Below are 8250 nucleotides of genomic sequence, written 5' to 3' on the forward strand. Positions count from 1 at the left end.
TTCCCCACTTGCGTATTACAACATAGTCAGATTTGAAAAACAATTCAAAATCCTTATTCGTAATCCTAAAGCCCGAAATTAAATTCTTTCGGACAGTTGGAACGTGTAATACGTCTTTTAATGTGATCTCCACGCCCGACGTGAGTTGAAGAATCACATCTCCCATGCCAAGGACTTGGGATGTCCGCTCGCTAGCCTCCATTATCGTTTTGTTTTCCACTTCCTTGTAGTTGTGGAACAACTCACGATTTATGCATATATGGACGGTAGCGCCGGTATCCACGAACCAAGCATTCGGGTTGTCCACATGATTCACCTCGGAGATCATGGCAGCAAAGTCATCGTGGTTCCAATCGTCGAAGTCCTTCTCGACGTTGTTCACGTTGCCATTTGCTTTCTTCCGCTTTGGCTTGCGGCAATCCTTAGCCATGTGACCTTTTTTGTCACAATTATAACATACACCATCAAACTTTGATGGTTGACTACCGCTTTGCTTCCCTTTACCCTTATTATTAGGGTTAGGGCGACCACGTTTGTTGGAGGGACCGCCTTTCTCGGCGAGATTGGCCTTTGCCACCATCGGAGCTTTTCCCTTTTGATCACGACTTCTCACGTGATCCTCCATTTGAAGCTTGGATAACAATATCGACACGGACATCTCCGAGCGCTCATGCTTCAAAAGGTTTTGAAATTTCCTCCAACTAGGAGGTAATTTCTCTATGATGATTGCAACGAGCAATGCATCCGCCAAGGGCATCCCTTCGGCTTGAACCTCATGTGAAAGATTTTGGAACTCTTCCACTTGGTCCATCAATGGTCGGGAGTCAACCATTTTATATTCCAACCATTTGGCAACGACATACTTGGTAGTATTCGCCTTGTCCACTTGATACTTTAGATCAAGGGCCTCCCACAAGTGTTTCGCGGTTTCATGAACCTTGAAAACACGGTAGAGCCGTTCGTCCAGAGACATGAGAACGGTGTTACGGCACAAGTAGTCGCCGCGACACCAGTTCAAATATCCGGCATGAATTTGTTGGCTTGTCTCCCCTTCCCCTTCACTCGGGGTTGGAGGTTTATCCTCCATTAAGAATCCGGCAAACCCCACGGTTGTGAGGTAGAATAGCATCTTCTCTTGCCAATATTTGAAGTTCTTGCCTGAGAACGTTGATGGTTTCTCGGCAAGACCAATAGTTCTAGATGTTGACGATGAAGCCCCCGTTGATGCAAACGAGGAAAATATTGACGACGTGGTTGAACCGATGGTTGCAGAGGTGGTGGAGCCATCCATATTGACGTCGGTGTGAGCCATTTCTCGAACGTGTATCAACGGCAGAGAAATAATCTTCTTGCGATTGTTATAACCGGGTACACGATCGAGATATTACAAAATAAATATTTTGAGATATTACAACTCAAAATAATTGAAAATATTACAAAGAAAATAATTTGAGAAATTACAACTAAAATAATTTGATACAACTGAAATACACTGTATAAATAAATTATACGTATAAACAAAGTCGAGTCGAGATGAATCTCTTCCCGCAAGAAGATTATCGCCCCGGTAGTGCTCTTCGGTTTAGGCGTATCTTCCCCAAAGGTAAAACGACTTCGTCTCGTCGGATGTAGCACCACAATCCGACGAGCTCCGGCGAACTAAATAGGATCAAGAACTGAGCACAAGTGTTGTGCAGAGAGTGTGTGTGTAGAAATGGCAGAATGCAGTATTTCTTAGTCTACTTCTGCAAGCTCTCCAGAGGCCTATTTATAGGCATGTGGTAAGTATGAATTCAAGACCTTGAATTCTACTCCGACGGCTGGAAGCCGTAAATGTTGAAGATGATGGCCGGTGGGCGCAGTCATTGAAGAAACTCAGCTGCAAAATTGAAGTTGCCATGCAGAAGTCGTAGCTGGCGTGCTTCTGCTACTGCTTCTTCTGCTGCTGCTGATGTGGGCTGGTGCTGTGGTGTGGGCTGGGCTTGGGAATTAAACAAACAGTTGGGCCAATAATAAATTCTGTTGGGCCAATAAATAAAAAGCCCAGTGGAGTTGGTCCAAAAAATAGTTTGGGCCCCAAACACCACCCCAAAGCACCAATTGCCAAGATCCAAGTCCTTGGCCCCGGCCCGCCCGTCCGGCGGCGGCGACGACGTCGTCGTCCGTCCGTCCGATCGATCGTCAGCGGCGGCGCGCGTGTGTGTGTGCGCGCGAGGCTAGTACTTAGATCAAGCCCACTAGCAAGCCCACAAGTCAATTTATCAACTCCATGTGCTTTGCTATTCTTATACATGAAAAACATCTCTATGTTTTCCAATGTGGGATAACATAGCATAAATGTTATTTTCCCTCTTCAACATCCAAACTTTGACATACAATATCTCACTCATCGGAAATCGGTTTTGAGACTTCAAGTATATCACGTTGATCTACTCTGTAAATGAAAAAATTAGAATTTTCACATCAAATAAAACTTCTCCATTATCTACAAATAGTGGTCTACATACAACACACATAAACATGATTTTTGAAAATGAACTTCTTGCTCTTACATGTCCCTATGTGGCTCAGGCTCTCATGAGGCTTAGTAAAATCCGTGTGACATCTTAGTGATATAAAACCATTTTTCATCAATATACAATGATGTGTTGTGCATATTTCTAAACTTGATTTTGTTAAGTATCATGTCCAATTCTAAGGTCTATAATGAGAATCTCAATCTTAACAGTTTATTTGGGGCTGTTAAATTAGGCCTAATGGCTAAAGTATGAGTTTTGATCAGTCATGCATGCACTCATCTCCCTATCGTACTCTTACTTGGTCTTAAACCAACAACTAGTTTTTTAATGGTGCTTCTTTTAGTGTATTCTATACTTGGGAGTGATGTGAGGACAAGGTGTATAAGCTATCTCGTCTTTCGATTTTTCTTACCACTAATAAGATGAATAACACCTCATTTTTTTGTTGTTTCTTTGCAGCTCCCCACAACTTTAAGATGATTTGTCTTAAAATGGACGAGTTGAGCTTCCAAAAGCTTGTCTTAGGGACTATTTTTTGTCAATGCATGCTTCAAGAATGAATTGGACTATTTGACTTCTCCCTTTGATTGATACCTTCTTTTTCACCATCTTTATTTTATTCTCTCTTCATTTTCTATTTTGTTGCAACTGTAATGATAGATTTTTAGCATCACATTTATAGGAATGATGGCATACTGTTTTCAAATTTTAGATGAGAACTTTGGATGATTTTGGCTTTTTTTTTTTTTTTACTTGGAGGAGTTGGGAAAGAGGAGCAGTGAGATTTTTGCATAATTTTAAAGGCTACAAATTGCCTCAAATTTTACTATGTAACGACGCCAAATTTTTGGAATAAAAATAAAAAATATATGAATTTTTATTTTTTTTAGAATTTGATCCGACTCCAAAAATTTATTGGCCAATAAATTTATTGTCTGAATTCAATGGGCAATGAAAGTTCTTGACGTTATCTTTCTAATGATATTTATATTTTTGAATTTTGGTAATTGGTAAAAAAAAATGGCATAAAAGTTGATGTAAGAAATTCTATATATTTTTTTCTTTTATCACTTCAGGTGACAAAAATCCAACAATATACGTATCATTAGAGAGCTATTATCAAGATGTTTCTAGGTATCAATGAATTGCCCGTCGAATTTCAAACAATCGAGTTATTGGCCAACGAACTTTTGGAGTCAGGTCGAATTTCAAAAAATTAAAAGTTTATGTATTTTTTTGACCAAAAAAATAGATCTGATTATAAATAAAAAATTGGGTATAGTTTGTGTATTTATAGACAATTAACCCTATTTTAATTTCAGTATCCGCACTACTTAAAACATGGGCAACATTAATAATCTTTATAAAAAATTATTAAAACATAGGCAATTACATTATTATAAATGTAAAAAATATTTATGCATAAAAATTGAAATTAAATAAAAACCCAAATTATTAACAAAATTGCCTTAAAGTTGATTCAAAAAATCACTAATTATACATATATAATCATTTATCCATAAAATTAGAAATATACTTAAAAAACTAAACGCTAGCTCTTTAAACCTTGTGTCTGATGAAACTAGTATCAACGCCTCAAGTAAAATATCATTAAATCTAATAAAATTGAACCTGAATGACGAGAATTACTTAAAAGAATGGAGAATACTTGGAGAATAACCGAAGAAAATCGATGAACTAATAAAATTTGCTTTGTGTATTGAAATTAACATAATCTTTACAAATTAAATAAACTAGCTATTTATAAGAGAGATACAAGAATGGTAAAATAGTAAAAACAAGCATGTCACCTACACTGCATGTCCTTCATCGCGTTCTTTTCAATAATAGCACTAATAATAATTAACTAGCAACTTTTGTCGAACGTTTTGTCAGATATTTACCCAGCGTTGACTCTTCATACTTCGTCTCTAAACTGATATGCTGATGATAAGTTAAGCCGTGGGCGTTGGTTTACTCCCTTAATTCTTCAAGTCGGCTCTGAAAAGGTTACGATTGTCGTCATTCTAATCACGAGCTTCCAAATAATTGGTGTTGTTATTTGTATTACCGATATACTCTATTGTTTCGTCCGTGGATATTTCGGCTCTGTCAATAATAGATCTTATTTTTGATAGAATAAATGTATTCATTTCGATCGTTATTCAAGTTAAATAATTATTCAGCGTTGATGTAGTATTTACTCCTCATTGGTGTCCAAAAGCAATACCTCATTTTCATTGTGATGGAGGGAGTATTAAAAAAGAATATTCAATTTGTAATCAATTTCAATAGCAATTTTGTAAATTAGGAAGAAAATAATGTTATAATCTATGTAAAATTTAAAATCAATACTTGAAAATCAAATTAGCCTTCCATTAGCTCGTCAATTAACCATCACTAATTTTTAAATTTTAAGTTTCTTCATTTGTTTTCTCATTTTATAAATAGAACATAATTTTTTGTTTTCATTTGATTATATGTTAAATAAAATAGTATGATATATGTCTTGAATGAAAGATCGTAAAAAGACATTTAATTTGATATATTTTACGTAAAATATGGATTTAAAGAAAGCGTTAAGATAATTTAAAATTTTAACATATCAAATAATTTATATTTGTAAGTAATAATATTTTCCTGGAAATAAGAAATTATATTTTAACCATTTTTTATTTTAATGTTTTATTTTTTTGATTAATTTATTTCTGTTCATTTTATACAATAAAATTATTGTGCATTATGTAATTACTAGTATACGCCCACTCGTGCGATGCACGACTAATATCGAAATTGAAAGACATGTTAAATATAAATATATATATATATACACACACACACAGACACACACAAAAATGAATCTCAATTATAAAAATAAAGTTATCCACGACATAATTTCAATAAACAAAACATGAATTTGAAAATATATAAATTTTTATTTTAGTATTTACAATTTTCAAAATAGCAATTAACTGATTTTCATTGATAATGTATTAAACATATAAATTCATAATAAAAAATAAGTATAAACAATAATGAGTATCATTATATATCATATAATATTCTAAGATGTTCAATACTATATTTTTGCATATAGTTTAATAATAGTATATTTTTTGGATTGGATATTTAATCATATTTATGTGGTTATTTTGTTAAATACAAATTTTAAACTAAAGTTAGTATACACATCCAAATATTTGAATTTGCAGATAATATTAAGACATGCTACTGCATCTTCAGTTTACTTTTTTTAAGAGAATCAATTATGATTCTTCAACTAATGATTTTTTCAATGAACCAATTTTTTTTTTTTCTTAATAGATAAGTAATGGTCAATCTAATCAATAAATAATAATAACAAATATGTTGATATAAATAAATATAAAATTGCATATGAAAACATATTGAAAATTTAATAAATCTAAATCGAATTTGAAAATATACTTTAAATATATAAAATTATCCATCTATAAATTTATAGTATATATTTCACATAAAAATTATGTTTAAGTTAAAGAGTTCTAATATAAATAAATATAAGTTTCATCTTTTAGTTGCATTAAATTGTTATAATAAAAATTATAAAAAGTGATATTGAATAAAATATAAAAAATAAAATAAATAAAGAAAAAAGAAGGAGAAAGAACCTTAAAATTAAAAGAATTGAGAAAATAGAAAGGAGAAAGAGGAAAAAAATTAATTTTGTAACTTTAAATTATAATAACTTATTCGTTTCAATTTTATTTTTTATAATGTTTACATCAATTTGTCGTTTTAATTTAACATCCATATTGAATATCTTTTTATTAATCAAAGTTGATGATTTTTAGAAAAGAATCAAAAAAAAAATTGAAGAAAGAGAAATTTTAGTGGAAAAAAATTTATATTAAAACTCATCTTTCATATATATATATATATATATAAAAAAATAAAACCAAAAGATAAAAGATACTAATATATATGCAAAAATAATAGGAGAGAGAAAATTAATAATTTAGATATTTCTAACTTTGTTTTAACTCCATTTGAAATATAATAATATATATTAAATTAAAGTTCTTGTCATGATCTTTAATTTCATATGAATATTAAATATTTTATTATTAACTAAAATATATAAATTTTAAAAAAAGAAGAGGAAATGAAAATAACTATAAAAAAAGAAATAGAAAAAAGGTATTTTTTTGAAGAATGAAAGACGTGCCTATTAACACTACTTAATGCAAAAGATATGCTTAGATGTAGTGGGGGGGGGGGGCAAAATACGAAGAAAGAAGTTAGCCTAAAATATAGGAATTTTGAATTGAAAAAAAAACTGATTTTTTTTTAATTTAGCGGTAAAAAGTAGCCGTTGAACTGGTCTTTTATATAATATATAGATTATAAAATAATAGGATATTAATATATTCTAATACTCCCTCCGTCCCCAAAATAAGTTCCTCTTTGGGGACGACACGGGTTTTAAGGAAAATTGTAAAGTGTATTGATAATGGAGAAAAATATGTTATACTAATTAGTATTGGGAGTGGTGAAAAGATGAAAAAATGAGTATAATTAGTACTAGTATTGCCCACGCGCGTTGCGCGGATATTAGGTCTTCTTTTAATATAAAAATTTATAATTATTTATATAATTAATACAGATTGTGCTATTTGAGATATTTTTTTTAAAGGTCTAAAAGACAAATAAACACTTGCAATTATGTTATTATATATGAATGTTTGCTCCATGAACTTGGGTCCGTTTTAAAATGTAAATCTACGCAAATGTAGTTAATTCAAAATTTTAAATAATTCAAGCATTAGGGCACCTAACATAATATGAAATTAGACCAATCAAATTATTAAAGTTATCCGTGGTTTGCAAATTAAATTAAAATACAAAACAATTCAAAGTTATAACTATATATAAATTAATTTATATAAGTTCACCGCATACATATATAGTGTAGTAGTATTCCTCACTCATTTAAGAATGGGTCACTTCCCACCCTACTCATTTATATAGATTCATAATCTAAAGAAGTTCAATAAATAGTATGATTGAAAATGTATTTTATTAGCGTGTAAATTAATACTTAATACAACCAACTTTATATTTATTTCATTAAACAATAGTTGTGTATCATGTTTATGAAATTAACATGAAAAATGAATCGGCTGAAAAATTAATGTTGGGAATTTTATAGGAAATCTAAAGGGATGTTAAGATTGTTGGAAATGTATAAGATCATCTCCGGCAATACATCCTCATTTACAGGTTTTTGCTGACATCTTCGAAGGCACATCACTATATTCTTATTCTTTATTTTCACCTCAACAATAGTTACATTACTTAATTCAGATTTTTGCTGACGTCATTCTAGACCCACATTTCATCAATTTTTAACTCACTTAATATTTATTCACATTTAATTTAAATTTCATATTTATTGTTTATAAAGTATATAAATTTATTATTTTATAAATATATAGCAAATAATAAATATTTTTTAAAAATAAAAACATAAAACACAAAAGTCAATTTAAATTTAAGAAATTAAATAAATTAAATTGGCACAAAATAAAAATAAAATAAAAAATTACATTAAAAAATGAAATAAAATGAAGGAAAAAAATGAATATAAATTACAAACTAAAACGATGAAAAAAAAAAAAAGCAAAAGAGAAGAAAAGAAAAGAAAAGAAAACTAATCTCCTCTCTCACTCTTACATGTTAGAGGTGGTAA

Source organism: Salvia miltiorrhiza, chromosome 2 (assembly GCF_028751815.1).
Source record: "Salvia miltiorrhiza cultivar Shanhuang (shh) chromosome 2, IMPLAD_Smil_shh, whole genome shotgun sequence".
Lineage (NCBI taxonomy): Eukaryota > Viridiplantae > Streptophyta > Magnoliopsida > Lamiales > Lamiaceae > Salvia > Salvia miltiorrhiza.